Here is a 25,616-nt window from a genome sequence, read left to right as displayed (position 1 = left end):
AATGCAATTTTATCAATATCAACTTTCATTTGGCAGCACTGACAATTTAAAACACTTTATTTACAAAACAATCAACAGCTGATGGATGATGCGCCAGTTTACGCAAACTAGCTCACCACACCCCGCACACCATTGTGTCAAGATCAACCGCCAGTGTTGGTAAACTCACCACGCTGCCGCAGATCTTCACCTATCTGCGCACAAACACACGATCACGACTATCGCAGAGATATTCGATGTCACCACCACGCAACAACGTGCAAGTATTGAAGTTGTTGCAACCACTTGTTGTAGCGTCACACGGAAATGTATCACTGCAGAGGTAACTTGTAGCACATTGCATCGACAACAGACCACTCTGAAGCAATCGAAGAATAATGAATGAACTGCGCTCGTCACGATCACGGCAGCGGCCCGACTCGGTTGACTACAAACATCTCACACGATCAAAATTGGCACTTGATCAAGCGAAACAAGTTTGCTGCATTTGCTTCCTTCCGCTGTTTCTACACTTGTTGACGGTTTGTTGTTGGATTCGGTGAACTCGCTCGCGCTCACGTTTGTTGAACTAGGCTATGATGCTGCGGCAGCGTGGCGGCGGAGAGGCGGTGGGCGCTACGAATACCCACAAGGTAAACGCTGGCCAATGACACTTGGCGGTTGATCTTACAGCTGTTTTGAACACTTACGTTGAACTTCTCTAGTTTTCTTCGGGCTTCCTTTTGATTGACAGTTGCTAATTGTATTTTCTCGGCTTTTGTTCTCACACAATTGCTTTCACCGTTTATTTTTTGTTACACAGAATACAATGTAGGACTAGATTTCGGTTTTCCCCTTGGGTTTTATGACACCTTATCTTGGACTGTAAACAACACTTTCACTTTTGGAAACCGAAAAAGCACTTGTTTGACTTAACTCGACACAATTTTTTTCTAATAATGGCTTTATCACAGTATTCTCGGAAATCCCTTTCCCGCGTATCTTCTTCCACTTTGCGCCAATATCCGACGACTCGGTTCACCGAATGAGTTTAGGATGATCGTTTCTTGAGCAGAACACAACTAGCGGATTAACCGTAGGCGATCACTTCTAAACTCGTACGTAGCGTTAAGCTGACTGTGGAGCGGAGAGCTGACGATGATGATGGGGATGGGTACTGACTGATAAAGACGACCACGACGACAACGTTTCTATACTTGGACGACGACGACGACGACGGCACAGTGGTTAACAGCTCTGGTGCTTTCAACTCTCTGCGAATATAAAAAGGAAAATACGAGAGATATTTTTAGAACCTTGTGTGGAAAGATTGGTATCAGTAGTAACAAGATCAGCAACGTCGACGATGACGGTCTTCTCATAATAATATCTATACCTACCTACATTGTGTAGTGTGTGGATGGATAGCAGTCGGGCGTATTGTGGAATGCTTTAGTAGTTTCAGGTATTGTCAGATGCGGTTAGGGTTTATTCACAAATTTCATATCGTCAAAAATGGCCTTTTTCAACACCCATCCACCCCCTCATAAAGCTTTTTTTTAATATTTTCCGAATTTTGTATGACCTGTAACATCTTGAAGACACCCACCCACCCCGTTCAGCGTTACGAAATATGTGAATGGACCTTAAGTTATCGAGCGTTTTACACTACCTGTTAAAAGTATGGAAGCACATCGTCGAGCATCGAAACTCTAGATTTGACGATTGCAACACCCCCCGAATAGTTTGGTATCACTGCAACAGCAATTTGTGCTTAGGTGATTCTAAACTTTCAGGGGTGTTGCAATAATCAAATCCAGTATTGCAATACTCGGTGATGCGATTTCATACATTAAGCTGGAAGTGTATGTACTATAGTCAGTGAATCAATTGTCTACAAACATGCAGCAGCAAAGATATTGTCCTCTCCCATTCTTGTTGCAACAATTTTATACCGCAACAACAGTTTATCACAACTTAAACAGAATATGACAATGATCGCGTGCGTAACGATTTTATTGGCATTGCAACACAATTTTCGAGTAGTTTCTCCATGTTGGTAAACATTGCCACATAATAGAATAACAACCAAAAACAAAGTTGGTTTTTATTTATCCATTAACCGATTATTCACTAGATACATAAATTGCAACAAAGTTGTTCCATGTATTTGTCATGAATTATTTTCTTGAGTTTGTATCTGCAAAAGATGGGACATACGATTGCGAGCTTGCTAGCTTTATTGTATATAACGTCTTTTACAATGATAATCAGATTCACTGACTTAAAAGACTGACGTAAGAAAAAAAAAAAACGCTCTAAACTTCACGATGAAAAGAACTATTTAAAAGAGTTTTCGCTATCTTAGATTTTCTACCGCGTTCAAGGATTTTTTAAGGTATTGAAGAAGCATGCTTTCAAGTTTCCCCAAATAAATCATTGGATTGTGTGGTGTACAGAGTCTGCGATATAAGATTAAAAATGAAATGCTTCTCTCAGTGCATGTGAAAAAATATGTTTCAGTGTTGTATGATGTGAGCGCCCAATCCTAAGTACGATGAGCTTTTCATTTCACGTGTGGGATAGCGTGAGCTTTAGCTTTCGTTTGAATAGATCGTTGCACGCTTGACCTAACCTCGAAACTCCATATAAAAAAAATGTCAACAATTCCAGCAGTGAATGTCAACTCCATATAAAAAAAATCTAAACAATTCCAGCAGTGAGTGTCAAAGAGCAGGACAGTCAATTGAGCGTGATGAAAGAGGGACAGAGAAGGAGAATTTTTCGTGACGTCACCATGCACTCTTCTATCGGGTCGAAAATGATTCGAACACACACAGCTTTGGTTGTGTTGATGAATGCGAGAATGATATGTGCGCTCAATGGATTCATTGCGAATGATGAAGCGAGAGAATATGATTTTACGAACGGGTGCGAAAGAGAGAGTGTGGGTGATTGACGAGGGATGTATATGTATAGGTGGCAAATACGTAGCACGGGTGTTCGGTTTGTAGAGCATCAATAATTCAGTTTGTTAGCAGATTTTGCGACGAACGCATTCCTAAAGTTTTCCAAAAATGTTATTCGGTGAGCGTCAGTTACCACAGATTGATTTATATTTATTTTGAATTTCCTTGGGCATCTTTAGAAAGATTTTTCACGATTGTTACCTGAGATCGCTCCATGAACATTGGTGTAACTATGATTGTTTTCTAGAGAAGGCCTAGTAAATTCTTGTTTTAAAGAAGTAATATCGGTAGCAGCAATGACGATTTTCACAAAACTGATAATATTTGTTTGTGATTCTTTCTAATAGCGCAACGCTTAAGTCTTATTTCCAATTTAAATTTTTCTACGGAATATATCCTTTCTTTGTTAAATCCAATAAAAAAGTCTTTCAAGATTGTTTCCAAAGAACTCATGAGAAATATTCCTTGTGTTTCTTCCACGAACTTTTCATGTATTCCAAACGGCTTAAAAACCTCTTCAAGAATTCCATACAATACTTTAAAAATCTTGAATTGCTGCATATAAAGTTTTTTAAAGAATTGTATTATTGTTTTTCCTATCGTTCTAGGTTTCTTTTCATAAATTCATCCAACTATTTTTCAGAGTTCTTTTTTACTTTAAACAGATATTTTTCAACAGATTTACTTACGAATTTTGCAATTCATTCTAAAACTTTTTTTTAACAATTTCTACAGAAATTACATCATATATTCTTTCAAGTTCTAGAAATTCTCCTCCACGAATACCTCAATATTATTTTTATTTCTTTACAAATTACTCTACAAATCACTTCATATCCACATGAAATTTATATCAGATTTCTGAACACATACAAACAAGTTTTGAAAGAACTTGTCAAGAAATTATAGATAATTCCAACTTGATTTGAATTCGGAAAAAATACTAAATACTAAATTCAAAATTAAAGCATTCAACGTAGAGTTTTTGAAACTGTTTGACAAAAATCCTTACGATTTACCTGACAGAAAACTTTAAGTGGATTTTGTAAGATTTACTATAAAAATTCTTTTACTTCTTCTAAGTCTAAGTCTGGAAATCATTGGCGGTAAAAGTGATGGTATCTTTACTGAAGTTATTTGTACCTAACATTTTCGCATGATACTAAGGCGAACACAATGAACACAGCTTCTAATGAATTAAACTAAACAAATTGCTCAAGAAGTTCCTTAAGCATATTTCTTAAGAATATATCTGGATTCCCAAAAACTCCGTCAGAAAGCCTCTCCTCCCTCCGCCCTGGACTTGCACATGAATTTAATTCCAGAATATGGATTCTTCCAATATTTACTAAAACTACCCAGGTATCCAATAAGCCGTTTATTGGGCCAAAATGTTGATTTGGCTGATATAATGCAAATAAGCCGTTAAACAGCACTGAATAAGCCGTATACAAAGAATTGGGCCCGATTAAGAAATATACTTACACATTTCTTTATGAAAATCTTCATAAATCACTTCCCCCCTTCCCAGTTTGTTTGCTCAATGTTTTCCACAGTTTACTTTACCACTAGTTTAGGAAGCAAAAGTATTCCTGGTGTTTTTCAACCAATTTCCTCTGAAGATTCGAAGGCATTTCAAAAACACTTTCCCCTCGCCCCCTCCTCTGTTCCTACGCTAATGTCCAGGAAGTTTATTAGTATAACTGTGGTCATTTGAAATAATAGGGTCCTAAAGCCCTGTCCCAATTTCAGTGCCAAACGCTTAAGTTTAGATCAAAAACACATGTTAATTCAGTTTTTAATGTTTTTCGGTTATTTAAGCCCAAAAACCATTTTTTATTTAGAGATTTTGTCACACCCCTTGGCATAAACTCAATTTTTGGGTGTACTTTGTTTCCCGTGTCTCTTCCGAAATGTCAGATAGGAACAACCCCAGTGTTAAAAAAACCCTGTGATGTTTTTGTTGACTGAGCGAACGTCAAACATGATCAAAAGTGTCAAGGTTCATTTATGGATTCAATTTTTAAATCAAAGTTTAAATATGATATAGCCGTTATTTGAGCGGAAATAATTGGTAAAGCAGTTGCAGTAACATGCTCTTTCGTATTATTTAATAACAGCAAGATTTCATTAAACATTTAAGGGCCCTATTGGGTGAATTATACAAGCAATTATACTTAAGAAATTAGGTCATATATCTTTCAAAAGTTTTAACGGCTCTATCAGTCTTGAGGCAGCTAAAACGACTTTTGCTTCTACTTCTCCGACGTTTCGGCGTATATTCCACCTTCTTCAAGGCTTTAAAGGTTGCGTTTTATTGTGTATATTGGTGTCTTGTTCGACTTGTGACCGTCTAAAATTGCTAATGGCGTCCCACTATGATCTGTGCGAATTAAAAGCCTAGTGAAACATTTCAGAATACAATGAAAGCTAAAAAGAATGATACGCACGATCATAGTGGGACGCCATGAGCAATTTTAGACTCTTTTATTTTTTTTTTTAATTTTAGAGCGAATCCTGAAAAAAATCTTACAGGAATCGTAATGAAACATGTTGAAAATGAATCGGGAAGAAATGCTTCGAAAAATTCACAGGTAAAATTCCTAAACAAATTCCAATTATATAAAGAACTCTGCAAGCTTCCCTTAGGATACCCAAGCAGAACTCCTAGATAAATATTTTAAAACTTTTCAAGCAAATTACAGGTAAAATCCTTGCATCAGTATTATTGGGCATCCTTGTCTAAGAAAATGCATGAATACGTTCTTATTGAAATATCACACACGCTTGATTTGTGCTGTTTCCAAACTGGTTCGTTGAAGGGATGTCCCATTCAACGTTAGATTTTCCTAAACTCACATACACGGAAATATAACCGTTTCATCTACCATAACTATCACAAACTCTTAAACACTTTATTTTGGAAATAGATCTCCGCAAATTCATTGCCTAGAATCCAAAAGCTGAGATCTCTGAATCTATTTTCCGAATGGCTGTGCAACAGATTATTTAGATTTGAAGGTGGCACAAGTAATTTGTAGGAAAATATTTAAGTTATAAAATATGACCTTCAGTTAAGTCTTAATAATTTTGTTGTTTTCAATCAATTTAGAAGCTCTTATCACTATTCTCTTCAAAAAGAAATTTTTAATAGGTTTGTAGAACATCAATTTTGTCTGAAATCAAAACTAGTCTTAGAAGCAGTTCTCTTCAAATTTTCCTTTTTTACACGCAACGAGGCACGCCTACCGTTCATGTTTTGTGAGTGTGTTAGGTGGTTAGTGTAAAGTGACCAGACGTCCCGGATTATGCGGGACAGTCCCGGATTTGAGCAACCTGTCCCGCATCACCAAGCGTCCCGGAAAACGTCCCGGATTGTAGAAATAGCCAAAAATCATGAAATTTGTATTTATGTATAATTATAAACAATGAAATACAATTTATTTTCATATGCAAATTGAACATTAAAATTCACATACTTGTCGGTTTTCTCCATGAACCAACAAACTTCTAATCCAGATTCATACAGAATCCATACATTTGATTTCTGATCGGAATTTATGAAATCTACAGATTTAGCTATAGTCAAAGTCCTAACACAATTCTGGTGAAAATCAGTATCTTCACAGTAGGTGTTCCTGGATAGACACCATATTTTAGCCAAAGTTGATCAAAATACTTACAGGATACGGAACAACATTTATCATATTTTCAGCTCATGATTTAATTCAGGGTTTTCTCTTGGCACTGTAGAAAACTTTCTCTTGATTCTGTTCAGAAGCTTCCAATAATTTGTGTTTGTTCTGTTCTCAAGATATTTTTTTCAATTCCTGCAAAGATTTTCCCATAATCAATTCTAGATTCTGAGGATTTTGTTTAGCATACTAACTCACCGAATCTAAATATGAACCATTCTAGATTTAGATTTTTTCTTTTAGAATATTCAGTCCAGAATCTTAAAAGGATCAAGTTCAAAAAAACATACATTTTTGCCTTAATGTCTTTGAAACTGGTTTAAAAAGCTGACAACATACTGGTTGAAACCCCTTCAGAATTCTGGCTCGAAAATAAAACATAATGCAGATCTCAATTTATACTCAATTTATATAGAGAACACTGAATCAACAATTGACCGCATGTTAAAAAATTGTACATTGATTTTTTTTATTTATTTTAAAAATGAAGAATAAGAAAATGAGTAATGTTCAATGTTATTTACACTAATTTTCAAAAGTTTATAATTGGTGTCCCACATTGAAGTCTAAAATATCTGGTCACTTTAGGTTAGTGTGACATCCCTTTGGTTGAGTGTTGGAAAGCATCAGCGTTTGCTGCTTGACTTGGCCCGCGTTTTCAAGCTGTTCGGGCCGGCCCCCGAGAGATGATTGTGAGGTTGAGCTTTGTTCGCAGTTGACAGCGGTATACTTAGCCTGAAAAAAACTTTACATTCTTATAAAGACTTCAACCAAACTGGACTTCACGTATGTAAAATTATTTTTTTTTTTCGTGCAAATGCCACACCAACTAACACATTTAAATAGTTTCACGATGTACAGTATGTAAGAAAAATCTGTTAATAATTTACCTTTTACCATGCTATTTAAAAACAACGAAAACTTATAAAAATCCACTCAAAAATGGTTGTTTTAACAAAATTCGATGTGAATGCGTCAAAAATATATCAATTTTCTTCATATTTTGATCATTGTATTGTGGAATATTTGGGAGCATATTGTTAAGCTCTAATAACAAATATATTTTGTACTTTTTATAAAAAGCAGGGGTGGTACACTTGCCCCAAAGTCCACTACCGAGATTTGGTTTTGAAAATAACAAATCTCATAGCTTTGAGCTCTCAGTTTTCAGCTCGCCGAGAAGTTGAATCATTTCGATGAGGTCGATGAAATGATATTTTAAGTATGATACGATACATACTGTTGACAAATTCTTCGAAGAATTCATTTTAAGATAACTTAACAAACGCTTGTCAAAAACCTTTTGAGCTTGATAATAGATTCATGGCAAATTCTTTAAAACATCGATTACGGATGGTTAGTACCTTCAAATTATTTCTGAAAACTTTTTTAAAATCTCAGTTGAATCCCTGTCCGGAATCCCGGAGAATTATTGCTAAATCACATGGCAAAGTACAATGAGCTTTACCAGAAATAACTTCTAAAGGACTTTATATTTAAGGGACGAATGTTGGTCAAGATTAGGCATTGCAGATTTCGCTCTCATTTGAGTATGAAGCACGATCAAAGCAAGCAAAGAAAAACATCCCATCTGTTGCGGTCCACGATTGTTATTGTATCGCAAGGTGTAACAAGTCTGATAAACGGAAGCAGCGAGCGAGAGCCCCAAACAGAGAGCGATGATAAAATCCATTTTTCTCACTTGTTTACCGTTGGGGATAGGTGTTTTTCTTTACTGGCACAATACACAATCCACGAACTTCCAATAGCAATAGTGTCCCCCAGGCTTGGAGCATGTTTAGAGGGGTTTTATCATGCACTACTATCCCCCCAATCTGATCAAAGTTGTAGCAGTATACGATAAACAGTCTCTCATAATGTGCAGCATATTATGATAGTGACAGAGAGCGATACGTGGGAGATTCTCTCAATTTTCTTAGGATTCAATCCCTGGTCAAGATACTTTCTGGAATACTCCTTCGAGAAACTCCGAGTTTAGCTCCTGAAAGAATACTAGATGGGATAACGCGTGATGATGTAATATTAAAAAAACTAGAGGATTTCCTTGAGTTGTCATTAGTGGAATCTCCAGCGTTTTTTTGGAAAAATCTTTCAAACATGTTTGGATATATATTTAGAGCATTTTATGGAAGAATATTTGCTAGATATTTATCGACATTTATGATTCAGTTTAATGAATGAATCTCAGAAGGAGAGCCTGTAGTCATTCTTGACATAATTCTGAGATAAATTTATGGAAAACCTGATCCGTCTGATCTGTGCTGATCAAATGAACTGACTGTAGCGAAAAAGAACCACGGATCACTCGTTCATTTGAGTGGTCCGGATCTTTTGAACGGCTCCGATTCTTGTTGCCCATCTGTACAAGACACCTTGCAAGAATTCCTCCACCTTTCCACGTTTCCTCCCAGAAATCCAAATATCATTGAGGGGTTCTTCGGATAAAAAGTATCTAAAAAAAAAATCCCATACAATCTTCAAAAGCTTATTTGAGTTTTCACACCAGTTTATACCAGAGCATTGTTTACAATAATTCCTCCGATCATTCCTACACAAATTTCTATAGAGATTATGTGTAATGTTTTTCGAGAAATTTCTTTAGAATATCTTGCGGAATACCATCCAGAGATTCGATTGATTTTTTTATTATCTTAGTAAATTATCTAGGAAATCTTCTAAAACTTCCCCAAGAGCCCAGTAGTTATTGCAGAGATCCTTGTTGTTTAATGGTGACATAAAAACTAACTCAAGTTTGATCAAACGTTATAACGAGATTTATTTCTAAAGAAAATCTCACCTCACGGATTTATTTTTCTGAAAATTTTATTTGGCGTCTCGCTGAAGACATTCATGCAAGCATTCCGGAAAAAAATGTTAAGACTTACAATCTCAAAGAAACACAGGACGAATTTCTGTAGAAATCGTAGAAGGTATCTTGAAAGAAATCCCTAATAGGAATCTTATATAAATCCAGCGGAACAATTTGAAAGAAAATCCCTAGAATTTTCTGGAGAAGTTATTGATTCAATTTTAGAAGATGTTCTAGGGAAATCGATGGATGGATCTTCGAGGAGCTAGTACCTTCCAGAAAAAAATCTTAAAGAATTTTTGAGGAACTCAGATGATTTCTGGAATAATCTTTGAAGAAATTTCATTTCTGTGGTTTTCCTTGGGAAAATCCAGGTTATATTCGTGAGGTATCCCAAACAAAATTCTTGGAGAAATTCCTTATGAAACAATCACTGAATCAACTTCCAATTTTCGGCGCTATATCTGAACATTTGGGCAAATTTCTGATGAAATTCTAGAGAAAATCATGAAAAAATGTCAAATTGTGAAAATACCTGAAGGTCGTAGACACAAAAGTCAATTTGGACAAATTGAGATGTAAGATTGTGAAAAATAATAGAATTCGCTAGACTGGGCGCGTATTGGGGGTCGTGGGATCGAAGTTCACCAGAACGATTCTATTTTTTTTCACAATCTTACATCTCAATTTGTCCAAATTGACTTTTGTATCTACGACCTTTATGTATTTTCAAAACACCGTCGGCTGGTTAAGCCGTAATAGACATGACAACCCTAATTTTGTGAAATTGTGATACTTGTAGTAATGTCCCGAGGGATGAAGTATGAAGAATTAAACTAGTATCTCCTGCCTCTTATTGTGTTTTCATGGTTCCTGTTAGGTCGTTTTTTAATCTTTTTTTGATTCCTTTTAATGCTCTGTTTTGTATATTTTTCAATTTTAAAATTACAAGTTTTCAATTTGCTATTTTTAAGGTGAAGATGAATCGAAGCCAAAGTTCAAATTTTCAAGAGCACGGATCTGGAGAACCAAACATCCGTTTAAGCTGAAAACCTAATCGATTGGTCACCACCAGCTAGTGACCAATCGATGAAGTTTTCAGCTTAAACGAGTGTTTGGTTCTCCAGATCCGTGCTGTTGAAAATTTGAACTTTGGCTTTGGAGATGAACCAGCCATAGGGCTGATAATCTCCATAATAAAGATAATAATAATAAATAATAACTTTGGCTTCGATTCATCTTCACCTTAAGGCACGCTACCAACCCTTTAAAGACAGAAAGCTACCTTAATCTTGTGGTAACAACTGGCATGAAAATGATGGGTCAGAAGCAAAGGGGGGGTGTCAGTAATAAAAACCTAGTTTTGGAAATAAATATTTTTTTGATTTTTTTTCAGAAATTTTTTATTTGAACTAGCCATTTTTCTAAAAATTATCATAACATTCCATTTTTCCTGTTTCCATTTTCTCCTGAAAATATCGTTAATACACTTGGAAACAGTAGAACTTCCTCAACTCATTTCAAAACCGACCAAAATGACACGCGGGTGTATTGCGTTTGAAGTCTAGGGTTAAAATTGTTCTTAGCTCCACTATGCACAAAATATTTGTCAACGTTTAACCAGTGCAGGTTTGGGAACTGTGACCACAATTCACCACAGTTCATTGATTCTGCCAGTCAACCAAAGCACAAAGCAGCAGCAGCATCAATACCATCAGGCGCTGCGCTGTTAACAGTTCACACACTGCTTGAATGTTTTTGTCTCATGATAGTTTTCGGGCAGCCATTCCGAGGTGAATGATTGAAAAAAAAATGTTAAATAATTCAATCGCTAATATTTTGCTTGTGTTTTCAACTAATTGAAATCTATTGGCTCTAACAGCAAGAGCACAATCATTCCGTTGCGATACATATTAACAACCTCAATTTCATGCTGCCTTCGTCGAGCAAAAAAGCAAAACCCCGAAAACCGCAAAAATCGTGTCACCACTGTGCTCGAATCATTTCGCATTCGGGTTTGAAAATCGTTGGGAAGGAGAAGATTACAGTTTTGAAGAGCCGTGAAATTCTGTTTTTGTTTTGAACGGTCATGGTTTGTTTTGGATTTTGATGGTCGTGTAGAAACATGTAAATGTAGAGGCGGTAAATGTTTGCTGCAGTACTTTTCCCATCCCTGGTCCTGTGGTTTCGAACGTGGACGCACTAGATTGATATGGATAGTTCTATAAGTGCAATTTTAGCAGCACAGAATATTGGATCAGAAAGTCAAATTAATCGCTGACAGCTTGCGATTCTGTCTGCAATGAATTATTAGTATTCCTTTATTATTCGCCACCCGAAAAGCTGAATTCCTCATCCTGGTGAACCTGTGCGTTGAAATCTGCTATGATCATCTTGAAGTCGTGGCTTGAGAAGGGAATGAACTAGATCTCGAGATTATTACCTTATTACCTTTTACTTCTGCTGGAGTGTGAGCAGGGTAATTATGTTGATATCACACATAGCAACAGTACATGATAGTCCAAAAGTTTTGGATATTACATAATGAACAGTAACTTAATCACAATAGGCGTCAGTATATCTTATACATGTATCAATATCTAGGGTCTGTTCTGATTATCTGTAACTACAACGTAAAATATGTTCGCCAATTTTATTTGTTTTCTTGTATGTTTGTTCACATGTACATTATGTCATCTTTTGTTTCCGACCACCTGTCTCTTCAGCGATTTTCCAAGTAGCCGTCTGAAGTAGGACCATTCAACCGAATGCTCTCACTACTCCAACGTAATCATCGATTTCGCCCAAATAAAGCTGGTACAGATATTATGTTTCCATCCATTGACGCGCGCGCGAACTCGTGTACGTACTCACGTTCGATTCACGATCAGCGAAACTGATTAACATGCAACCGAAAACAGAAACAAAAACAAGCGTAAATCGATAAAAGCGTCATAAAAACGGACCAAACTGCCCGGCTGCCTTCTGAATGGAATTGATTGATCGACTGTAAATCCGGTTTCAATCTGCCAGCAAACCGGGAAAAATGCAACGCCAGGCCCTCTGGATGTTGCAATTGAAGGACATCAATTTCGCATAAATACTTTTCGCATAATTTTATGGATAGACGTTACAAATGGTTTATGAGAATTATATAATTTACTCTTATTTGAAATGATATCTGTACTGCTCTACTGCATGGAACTGCTCTATGTGAAACGTCCATTATGCCAAACGTCTTTATACGAAACTTCCTTATACGAAACATCTTTATGCAAAATGGGTTACACCCGTTGCAGATCACCCGGAATATGGCAATTCACCAATAGGCAAAAGTCTTTAACTGCGAAGAGAAGGGAAATTATCGATTGCTGGTCGAAATTGGTTATTTTCATCGCAATGAATCAAACCACAGCCAATCAATACGCTTCTGGTGTTACGACCTAAGGCCTCCGTCGTAAATCTATCTTGCGATGCAGCCGTGTGAACTGTGTGCACCTTGGAGTTTAGTAAAGGCGCGGTGAACGTGATTAGTATATTAATTTTCTCCGCCACCGTTTAGGGATTCAGCTCAAACGCGTACCAACTGATACTTTTTAATTCTGCATGCACTTCGATACACTTAGCATGGAAACATTCCGGTTCAGAGATAAGGACCCGCCTTTTTGCATTGATCAGAGCGCCGTTTACCGGTTCCTCGGCTCCTTCACGGCGTACATAACAGTGGTTCCATTTTTTCTACGAAACGGTCATAAATCAGCTTACACAATATCTGATCAAAAATACAATCAGAAATTGCCATCATTCTGTACAAAATGACCATGAAAGTTTACTAATGGAAGAATGTAAGCTGATTGGACGACAGCTGGAAGCTTCTGCAGGATTTTTGCCCGGATTTAAAATTGGAACAATCTTGGCATTTTTCCATTTGTCAGGAAAATATTCCAACTGAAAACATCAAATCAGCCTCCCAGGAGTTTTCACTACAGCTTTCGAAATCCTGAGTAACTTGATTTGCTATTGGACTAGAGAGTCCTAAATTAAAATAATGTACGCTTTCAAACTGCATAGCAAGTTTTTGAGCTTTTCCGAAATTAGTTATTAATAATTTGTTTTCAATGCCGGTATTGGCTTCTGAGTTTTTTTTTTTTTTTCAAAATTTCAGATAATTTCCAAAGGGATTCAGAAATTTTATTTCCAAAATTTTTGTTTCCTAATTGTAAAAATCTTTTTTTGATTTCTTTCCGCAGATCCTTCCATGTAATTTTCATAACAGGATCGCTAGTGCGTTGAAATTGCCTTCTTCTCATGTTTTTAAGGCGAATCAAGAGTTTTAAATCATCGACTATAACCACGGATTTAAATTTTGGTATTGCAATGCCCCTGGTGTCAATAATGGAATAAGTTAAAGTTTCAAGAGCATTGTCAACATCAAGTTTTGTTTGTAAAGAAATGCTAGCATTATGACTATGGATATATGTTTCATTTATATTCCAGCCGGCTCGAAAATAATTGAAAGTGAAGCTAATAGGATTGAGAATCGCTTCATGGGACATAAAAAATGTAACAGGGACATGATCAGAATCAAAATCAGCATGAGTAAACATTTGGCTACAAAGGTGCCTAGAGTTGGTTGAGACCAAATCAATCGTAGAAGGGTTTCTAGTAGAGGAAAATCATGTAGGGCTATCAGAGTATTGAATTGAGAAATATCCTGAAGAGCACTCATCAAATTCAATTCTGCCCGCGTGTGTAGTTAACATGAGATGGATGGAAATGGGTTATGAAAGGGGTTCACGTGGTCTGTAGGGATTTGAATTCTAACCAACTCAGTTATAGAGTCACCAAGTGGCTCGGTAGCTTAGTTGGTACAGCGCTCGTCTAGCATACAAGAGTCCTGGGTTCAAATCCCAGCCGAGCACGCGGATTTTTTTTCATATTTTTTTTCATAATTTCACCCATTATTTGTCCATCTTTAATATAATCTTTAATTCTGCCGTTGGCATTACTTTTGGAATTATTCCTCTAGCGATGTTTGTCATTCAAGTCACCAATGACAAAAAAATTGACTTATTGCGAGTCAATTTTCGCAAGTCAGTTTGGAGCAAATTACCTATACGCCTGTGAATGATGATTGCAGTTTCCCCACATGCCCACATGAAAGGTTCTTTTTGAGTGTGGATCCAGGTTTCAAATAAGTTTCGGTAATAACTGCTATATGTATGCTATTAACTGCTAGAAAATTAAACAGCACGTCCTCTTAACCATTCAAAGAGCATTCCAATTATAAATATTGAAATTATTATTTGGATTCATTAGAGAAACGTAATCCAATAACAATTTGATTAGTAAATTTTACACCTCTAGGACTGCCTCAGTCATAATGGTGGTTTTGAACATTGCATCAATCATTTGTTTCAATTGTTCAGTTAGAAAATTAAAATCAGAGGCAGACATATCACTTGAAGTGGGTACATCATCTGTTGATTTCCCGTTAGAATTTTCGGTAGACGAAGAGGCGGAGTAGAAGTTTCCTGTGACGGCAAGGGTTTTTTCCATTTGATTTGAAACAATTAGAATGGGTACTCATAGTACGAATAGGGGAGGAGTTCAAATTACCTGCTACGATATCAGCAAAGGATTTTCCGTGGGTAGATACATTCGAAGTTAAAAGATTCGAACGGCTACCCGACATATTAAAATTAGTTTGTGAATGAGCATGATTATGATCTACATGAAGGGTATGATTCCAAATCAAGCGATCGTTAGCTGAAAAATGAGCATTGTTCGATACTTTACCAGGGAAATTCCGGAAACGACCGTTATCGTAAAGGACATTATCGTTCATCTCCCTGGCACGAGCCTCGACGACTCGCCTACGCGAAGGGCAAGCCCAAGAATTTGACTTATGATTACCCCCGCAATTCGAGCATATGAACTTGGTGGTATCTTCCTTCACTGGACAGACGTTTTAATGTTATTTAGTTCTTTTTTGTTAAAGTAAACAAAATCATATTCTTGAGAAAGCCCTTTCCGAACAATGCCAGATTGGGTTCTATTTTCATAATGATTACTTGGACTGGGGAAAAACCAAGTAAATCATTTATTCCATTTTTGATTTCTTCAGGACCTTTCAAGAGGACGTTAAACAAACGTTCAGTTTTGTCGTCGTAAGTATACATCTTGAAGAGGAGAAATGTTAGAGAAGAAGTTCGCGATCTTTAAGAGTTTCCGGCATAACACGAAAGTCTCCTTTATTCGCTATTTGAAAGAAGACCTTGATTCCCCTAATGGAGTTCAAGATCTCCTGTCTAAATCCACCGAATTTGGAACAACTGACCACGATAGGCGAAACTCTTTGCTTCCTCACTTGAATCAAAGAGCCTGGGCTAGAGACTGCTTCGACTTGGTGTTCGTAAAATTTGTCTAGAGCATCGAGCTGATTGCTCACTTCGACGCAATTATCAACATTATCGATTTCACTCTTGGAAGAAAGTTCGCATTCCGGAAAAAACATCCTCGCTTCCATTCTTGCCACGTTTAGTGACAGTTTTAGAGCCCATTTTTTTAAGGAAGTTGTGAATTCAGAGATTTCCCATTTCATTTCACGATTGCTACCATATTTAAGGAATATTCAACGAATATTCAATATTTAACGAATATTTCGCTAACGGGTCTAACGAAAAATCGATTATACTGGTCCAAACAAGGATGAAAAAGGAATCGATAAGTCGAAAAAGTAGCACTTAAAAGTACTGTTCTTTAGCACCGAGAAGTACTGTTTTATTGCTTTAGGTAGTTTGAAAAACTTCTGAGAGAAGAAAGAATTCGTACACGCACAGCACGAGCGTACGATGCGCACTAATTGAGATCACAATTAATCCATAAATAGACAAGGGTATATAAACTTGGCCAATGGGAGATACCACTGTGCGGAATGCAGTAATAATCGATAATCGCAACCGGTTTCGCGTCCTATCGAATGGGGCGTCCCTCTGCGATACGTCATTTTTGCTCTTTTGCTCCCAAAGCCGCTTGACGGCGTGCTACCTCTATAGCCTTATCACGGTGTTGTCACGGTTCCACCATAAGATAGCTCTTCTAGACCCGGCTACTGGCGTCCGTCAGATGGTTGCTCCCCAGCTTTGGGTAAATAATTAGCCTTATCAGTTGATCCGGCACAGTCCCAGGCGATACAGAGCTTGGATATGTGAAACTCTGCTGCACACGTGCCACGTGAAAATAGCTTGACATGCAATGATAACGGGATTGTGCTGATGATGTAAGTTGACTCGGTTGATTTAAAATAGAACTATTTCGTAGATTGATAGTGACAGCGAAATAGACACTCTTATCGATTGGCAACTTTGTGTTCGCAGTTGAAACGGTCCCAAGTCCAAGCTAATAACATTGATGCTCATTAGCTAGGCATCCCAACGTCTATTTATAGCTCTACACACCTTTGGCACAGACAAACAGACGTAACTTTGACGAAATTTTCATCGGCCATTCTTTAAACAATCGTACCTAAATATTTTTCATATCTTACAATCAGAGGCGCCTGTATCGGTTTCCTTCATGTTTGACGTTTACACTAGCGCCTTCTACTGGCTTTGTTGTACATAATCGTATTTCGTGCAATATGGGCACCAGATGATGATTATGTGAAGTGGGCGATGGATTGTGAAGAAAATGGTTTCAACTGTCACGTCTGTTTGTCTGAGGGCTATGGATTCTCCTTCGACGATCGCCAAGGCCCCATCCATCGATGGCTAAATCGGCATACGTGAGGAAATCGGTCGCACGATAAATTTATTCCGATACCAGCACCCTTTAGGAATGGGGGCTCACCTCCAACTCGGAGGATGATAGCTCGCTTGTGCGCTATAAGGCTGAACCGTTTGTCAATGGCAAACATCGTCGTCAATACGGCAAATGATGGCAGCAGACTTAGGTAGTCTAGGCGAACGAAAGAATGTGGCGTTGGGTCATCCCTTACTTGAAATCGAAGTTCGCATTCAGACCATTCCACTCGTGGTGCAAAGTTGTTGTATGGAAAGCAGTAAAACTTGAACAGATAAGCTCGTAAATTCTCGCAGAAAGCTGCGAAAGGATGAACGTAATAAATTATTAGCATATTTATTATTTCCTTAGCTGCTAATGGTGGATGCGAGCGAAGTAGTAGGTTGATTTAAATATTTTCTCGAAATTTTAACACCACTTTCGCTTACTATGCAATGAATCGTGATGTTGAAATAATACTGTTGGATTAACTGCTCACAGTGAACCTGTTATGTATCGATGACTTCTTCTGTTTTTGTGCAGGATGAATCAATGCGACCACTACACTTCCCATACTGAGCACGGTTATTAGTCAATCTGTTCTACAAACCAGCAAAATTCTTACTTGGACCTCTTATTTACAAATTGCACTGAAGATTTCAGTGTGTATACATCATTATCACCTCTATGGAAAAATGAAGTATTTCACACAGCAATTGAATATTCAATCTTCATACATAAAACTTCTCTCCCCAGCGACTGGGAGTACGAGGAAGTGCCGGAATACAATAAAGCAAATTACAACGAAGCCAAACGTAGACTATGTACAATTAATTGGCAACATATCATAAGTATTGAAGGAAATGTCGACACCGAAGTAGACAAGTTCCAATCAATTATTCAACAAATAATTAATGAAACTGTGCCAACAAGAAGAAAAAGACGAATACAAAATAACAAATTACCGGTGTGGTTAAGCCCACATCTGAAAAACCTAAAGAACAAGAAACAGAAAGCGCATAAATTATACAAAAAAGAAAATACTGCCACCAACTTACAAAATTATCATGACACATGTAACCAACTCAACTCAGCCATTAACTCCGCACATGAAGAATATAATCGTAAGGTCGAATCCGAAGTCAAATCATGTCCTAAAAACTTTTTTAATTATGTAAACACACAATTAAAAAGTAGCAATTTCCCTTCGCGAATGCATTTTGACGGAAACGTAGGTGAAAACTCTTCCGATATCTGCAACCTCTTTGCAGATTTCTTTCAAGAAGTGTATATCACCTACTCTGAAGAAGACCGCGACCGCAATTTCTTTTCTTTTTTCCCAGAAATTTCTAATAGTATATCTATTGAAAAACTATCACAACAAGAAATCTTATCGGCACTAAAAAACCTGGACGCAACTAAGGGAGCAGGACCGGATGGCATTGCACCCGTGTTTTTCAAAAATCTCTCAGAAGAACTTACCCTTCCCTTAGAACGCCTTTTCAACATGTCTCTAAATAATGGAAAATTCCCAGTAGTTTGGAAATCCTCATATTTGGTGCCTGTTTTCAAATCAGGTACAAAATCTGACATAAGGAACTATCGCGGAATTGCCATTATCTCATGTATTCCCAAACTCTTCGAATCTCTCGTAAACGACAAAATTTTCCAGCAAGTAAAAAACCAAATTACTTGTAGGCAGCATGGCTTTTTTAAAGGCCGCTCAACATCTTCCAATCTGCTAGAATTTGTATCTTTTATTCTCAACGCAATGGACAATGGCAAGCACGTAGAAGCTCTCTACACTGACTTCAGTAAGGCATTTGACCGAATCGACATACCATTATTAATCTTCAAATTGCAGAAAATAGGAATGGAGCCAGGACTCTTGAGTTGGATCCAGTCATATCTATCACATAGGAAACAAATTGTGCGCTTTCAAAATAAATTATCAGCACCCATTTCTGTAACCTCTGGAGTACCTTAAGGTTCTCATTTAGGCCCACTTCTTTTTATTTTGTATGTAAACGACATTTCCTTTTTACTTAGAAAAATAAAATTTCTTATATATGCAGACGACATGAAGCTCTTCATGGAAGTAAGTAATTCTAGCGAAGCAGAAGCAGAATTTAACTTAACAGAAGCAGAATGACATTAACTTATTCTTCACTTGGTGCCATAAAAGTTTACTTCAGCTCAATATCAAAAAATGTAATTCAATAGCATTTAGTCGAAGATATGTAACACCACCAATTGAAGTATTTTTAGGAAATCAAGTAGTGCAGAAGTGTAAAATTGTAAGGGATTTGGGCGTAATCCTAGACTCTAAACTCATTTTTGTAGAACATTATAATTCCATAATAAACAAAGCAAACAGCATGCTTGGCTTCATTAAGAGGTTCAGCAACAATTTTCAAGACCCATATACTATTAAACTTTTGTATACTACATATGTAAGACCAATTCTGGAATACTGTCACCTAGTATGGAACCCGTATCATGTCGTACACGAAGAACGCTTAGAATCAGTACAGAAGCAATTCCTTTTATACGCCCTTCGGAAATTGAATTGGACTGTGCTGCCACTTCCGTCGTATGAAGCACGCTGCATGCTCATCAACTTGGAAACACTTAAGCAACGCCGGGAATTCGCAATGATTCTCTTTATAAACAACATTATTTCGAACCGTGTAGACTCCGCTGCACTTCTTTCTCAACTAAACTTCTACACACCCTCTCGGCATTTAAGAACAAGAAAATTATTTTCAGAAAAATCATGCAGAACGCATTATGCTCAAAACGGACCAATAAACCGTATGATGCGTCAGTATAATGTACATTGCGAATTCATTGGCATTACTATGTCCAAAGAGCAGCTTAAAACACAACTAAAGAACAATAGAAGTAATCCATAGCATGTAAGAAAGTATTGTAATTATTGTATGTAGTCTACCTATGCTTGACGAAATAAATAAATAAACATGCAATTCAAATGGATAATTCCTTTATTAGCATCATTTCAAACATTACAACCATTTATTCATATCTAGGTGCTATGTGGTAGACAACACTATCATCCTAATTTAGTAAATTCAATTTTTTTTTTTTTTTTTTGTATGGTATTCAGTTGGAGCTGCCTGACAGCTTAACTTGTCAAGGCTGAACCCTCGGTCTGGCTTTTGCCAAGTTTCCCCTCTACCAGGACCAATACTCAGACGGACTAGGCAATGGCGCCCACATGAACACTGTTTTTTATTAGTATTGTGACGTGGTAGTTTTTGAAAAGTACCCATATTCCCTTGCTTCTGAGAAAAGGAAGCATTGTGAAAATCAGCAGCTCCATCAGAATTTGTTTGAAATAGTAGTGTAGTAGTGTCATTACTAATACTGTTTAGTCGAAATGGTTTTGAATAATTTGTCATTCAAGTGCTATTCTGATTACTCCTGTCTTTTACGTTAGATTAGAGTCTTAAATGTCAATTGTCGTCAAGTTTTAACAAAATTAGGCTGTTTAGTAGTAGTTCTAGTTAATTTAATTTGTTGTTGTTAAAAGTATTTATTGGTCATTACGTTCATATATCCTTGAAGAAAAAAGTCGCTTTTCTTGTCTGTTCAACAATTTTTCGAAACTAGCAAGTGTACCCTAATGATCGATCTCAGCGTCTTACTTTCCACAGTCATTTTATAGTGAATATTGAAAAGTAAAGTTACCTTAGGCTTCTATTACATTCTCCTACATGATTCACTATTCGGTGGCAAATGCAATGCTTCACAACGCTTACTTTCTACTTGTAAATTTTGCGAAAATGAAGCTGGAATTAGATTATTTATACCGCTGTTACAAAAGAGGTATTTCTTAATATGGCAATGTAAAAACCATATTGAAATAAGATTGTCGCCACTTATTTCTACTCAGTGAATCTACTAGTCATTTTCCTAAGATTTCCTATGTATTCCCTACGTCGTATATAATAACGATGTATCTAGCTAGCTAATAGTAAGAGTGGCTACGGATCATTCTGGTTAGCAAAAGGCAAACTGAACGTCACCAATAGTATTAATGTCCACTTCGAATAGATTAATTATTTGAAATGGGCATCAATTCTATCAATGACGCAGAATGTCCGTTGGATCACATCCGAGATATTATTGCGTCTATGCCATATGGATTATGACGCGGCTTTAAGCAAAAAATGCCAAAATGTGATACCACCACTACAGGTTACGCCTTTGGTTTCCATCATATGGGCTAATGGATTATGCCCTCCCATCGCGGCAAGGTCGCATAACCAAGGGGAGGGGATTTAGTAAATTCAAATTAAGCTTTTATTAAAATTTTGTTACCAACATATTACATTTTATTTGCTGTTAAAGTTCAGAATTCGTACACGTGAGTTGATTTCACCTGTTTATAGAAGAGAGAAAACGATTTCACTATACTTAACCCAACTTATCCTAGATATATAACACATTAATTGTTCCTATGTTTCAACATTGGATATTCTATGTAACTCATTATTACTATACCAGGGAGGAAGCATTAGAATCATTTACAAAATTTTATTTTTAATCCTTTTCAGAGCTTTCTTCCTGCTATTAAGTTGCTATAAAGTTTCTTCCATCAAATACTCACTAGCAAGAAAATTTTCTTTTCTTCAAAGAAAATACGCGCCGGAGTTCGCCTATAGGTAAATCAGATTGGAAAATAATATTGGTCCCAAAATGATGCTTTGAGGAACACCAGCTCTTACAGAACTTGGAGTTCTGATAACTTACATGAAGTGTAAGATTTGGCAAATAAGTTTGGATTATTCTAACAATGTGTGTTGGAAAATTAAAGGTTTTCAATTTTACAATCAAACCTTTATATCAAACACTGTCGAATGTTTTTTCTATATCTAGATGAGCAAGACCAGTAGAATAGCCTTTTTTTTTTAGAACGAATCAAATTTGCTACACGGAAAAGTTGGTGAGTAGACTCTGTCCCAGTTGGGACGTAATGCCAATAATAATAAGAAGTAGGCATAGCTGTCGATCATCGATCACCACTCCCATGCACTTCATTGCACGATCCGATGCAATCGCAAACCCTCCGCCGTTAACCTCCATCTGCTGCACGGATAAAAATCTGATCCCCACACCATGATTTACAAATCATGAAATTCATAAATTAGTTAGGTCATAATATCAGGATCACAAATCATGGTTCCTGGAGTCATAATCATGATTCCTCATAAGCGTAACATCCAGTGTGAAAACAGTAAGCGACGCACTTTGCATCATCTCATTCGTATCGATCACTCTTAATTCAAGATGACGAAGCGGTTGAGTGGTAGAGTACGTGGCTCACAATCGGAAGGTTCTTGGCTCGATTCTCGATGTTAAGCTTTTATAACTTTTTTTTTATTTTGTCGATCATAAACAGATGCGCGACTCAGCATTATTGGCATTTGAATCATGATTCCGAGCAATCAGCTACAAAAACCTAACGCGTATGTAGCGTTACGGCAATCTGACTCATGATATCATGAGTCCAAATCATGGTGTATTTTCATAAGACGAAAACCCGCTGGAATCATGAAATCATGAGTGTTTTTTGGATTCTGATTTCTACCCGTGTGGAGCGCCTTGCATCCGCTGATTAGCAGTACCTCTGTTTTGTGGCTTCCATTACTTTTGCGTCAATTTGTAGCTTCTGGATCTTCCATATTAGTTGAAAGTAATTTCTCCAAGACACTTCTGCAGCACGTTCCTGAACATGTCTGGGGTGTGGATATGCCAAAGAGACAGCCATCTTTCAACACCACGTTCGATATTCGGACAAGACCGATACCTTCTATATTTTCAAAGGTTTCGCCATACTTCTACAAACTTGTCGTTCGACACTTGGTCCTCGGTGATAACTTTAACGTCTATAGCGTACGGTGTTCTCGGCTACGTTGTTGGATCGTGCAACAGGAAGTGATCCTCCACTTTTATCTTCAGCTTGTTTGGGCACATCTCAGCTGACGTCGAGGGTCGCTTAATCCTTGCAATAACGACTTGGAACGTGTTACCCCAAAGATGGTCGTCTGGTCATCTTGGCACAGTTTCTTGTAGCAATTTTAATCCCTAAGCTTGAGTTTACTTAAATGTGATCCTAGTTTCTTGGAAAGCCATATTGCGCTATTTTACTTTATTATATCCATATCCGTCCGTTCATTATGAGTCTGCCATTTGGCAATGAGACTATCTCGCACCACATGCCAGCTATTAAAGACTTATGGAATCATTATCGGATTTCGTCCGATCAGTTTTCAGTTATATCAGTAGATGACTGATCTATTATCAGGCGCAGTGCTGCCTGTCCAGCTTGGAAGTGCGTAAAAATTGCACAAAAGGACACCGTTAATTCTGACGATCATGGAGCCTTTATCTGATACGTCTACCACTTCCTGAATCTGCCCATATCTTGTATCGCTGCCCTCACCGTTCTATTCGTGACCGAGCCACCCACAAATAACTAAATTTTCAATCCATACACCATGCTCGTTTGTAAATTAATATAGAGTAGTGTTTGATCCTTCGACCTTGTTGCTTGCTCCTGCGGGGGCGGGCAACGAGAGCAGGATCGAACATGCCGCGCGTCGTTCGCGTAGGGAAATGAAAAAGCGCCTCGGATCGTTATGGCAACCGTGGAGATGCAGAGGTGATCTCGGTCTCTAGTAACAACGGTAGTCACACTAACATTCCTTCCCTTCCCAATGACCGTAAGGACGTGGCCGGCGCCATTATTGACTTTAAAATTTTGAGCTCTCGATTTGTGCACATTGCTAATCCCAATCCCCATTCATTAAATACATGTGCAACTACGAATAGTACGGTTATCTATGCTCATGCTCATACACCATGCTCGTTTGTAAATTGATATAACTCGGAGTAATCAAGCCACAATATGAAATTTTTTGCAAAGATACGGAAAAAGGCGTCAGATTAACCCTTAAAATCCCGAGACGAACCTTGAGTTTTTAAATGGCCACATTTCGGAGATCAGTAGCTCAAACCAGGGGCCTTCCTTAGCCGAGTGGTTAGAGTCCGCGGCTACTAAGCAAAGCCATGCTGAAGGTGTCTGGGTTAAATTCCCGGTCGGTCCAGGATCTTTTTGTAATGGAAATTTCCTTGACATCCCTGGGCATAGAGTATAATCGTATCTGCCACACGATATACAGTAACTGACATAAGTTAGTAACCAAATGCTGTTATTCCATAAAAAGTCTCTCAGTTACTTACTTTTGTCTTTGAACAACCCTCTGAAACTCTGTGTAAAATGACTGCAATGTAATAATTTCCTCACAGGCAAAACTTCAAGTTATTTGTAGTTCGTCATCCAAATTTCAGCCAATTCGGACTACCAGTAGCTGAGATACATCACCCCAAACTTGGGCATTTTGTATGGAAAAAAAAACATTTGATTACTAACTAATGTCACTGACTGTACACATGCGAAAATGGCAAATTTGGCAAAGAAAGCTCTCAGTTAATAACTGTGGTAGTGCTCATAAGAACACTAAGCTGAGAAGCAGGCTCAATCTCAGTGAGGACGTTAATGCCATGAAGATAAAGAAGAAGAAGCTCAAACAATTTAAAATAAATTTTAAAGTAAATGCGGTTAGTTGGTCTTACAATCCTTGGGTGAGACATCCCCTCTGACCCCTCCCCCTTTCTTGTTAACGGAAAAAGCGTGGACAGGAGGGGTCCAAAATTGGTTTCAAACGGATATCTCAACATCCAAATGAGCTAGGCTAAAGGGATGGTGTCTTCGCAAAGCTATTCAGCAGATCAAGGACTATCTGGCGATGAAAAATCTGATTGAGCATTCATCCGCTAGATGACACTAGTGACAAATTTTATTCAATCATCTGTTTCTCAAGATCCTTATTAGCTAGAAGGTTGGTGTCTTCGACAAAGCTGTTCAGCAGATCAAGGGCTATCTGGCGGTGATGAGTCTGATTGAGAATTTTCCCGCTAGGTGGCGCTAGTGACAAATTTTATTCAATTGTCTGTATCTCAAGATTCTTATCAGAAGATTGGTGTCTTCGGCAAAGCTGTTCACCGGATTGAAGGCTATCTAGTGGTAGAGGGCCTGAATGAGAATTTATCCACTAGGTGGCGTTAGTAACAAATTTTCTTCAATTGTCTATATCTTAACATCCTTATCAGCTAGAAGGTCTGTGTCTTCGGCAAGGCTGTTCTGCATATGAAGAGCTATCTGGCGGTGATTCGGAATTCTTGCGTTACACACAATTGAAGGAAAATGTGTTACTAGCTTCATTGTGAGAAGACGGTTGAAGTACAAACAATTCAAATTGAATATAAGTAAAA

At 37.5% G+C, this 25,616-nt stretch overlaps 1 long non-coding RNA gene across 1 annotated transcript in view; it reads right to left on the bottom strand.

Annotated features, from left to right (window-relative positions):
- Positions 1-787: 787 nt before the first annotated feature.
- The window catches only part of LOC110681473, a 35,525-nt gene continuing 10,696 nt past the window's right edge, over positions 788-25,616 (bottom strand). The window contains exon 2 of the long non-coding RNA XR_002503209.1: positions 788-1,253. This is a non-coding gene — a long non-coding RNA (uncharacterized LOC110681473). The remainder of the gene's footprint in view (positions 1,254-25,616) is intronic.

Source organism: Aedes aegypti, unplaced genomic scaffold, assembly GCF_002204515.2.
Source record: "Aedes aegypti strain LVP_AGWG unplaced genomic scaffold, AaegL5.0 Primary Assembly AGWG_AaegL5_hic_scaff_97_PBJ_arrow, whole genome shotgun sequence".
Classification (NCBI taxonomy): domain Eukaryota; kingdom Metazoa; phylum Arthropoda; class Insecta; order Diptera; family Culicidae; genus Aedes; species Aedes aegypti.
This window is presented reverse-complemented; position numbering and strand designations above follow the sequence as displayed.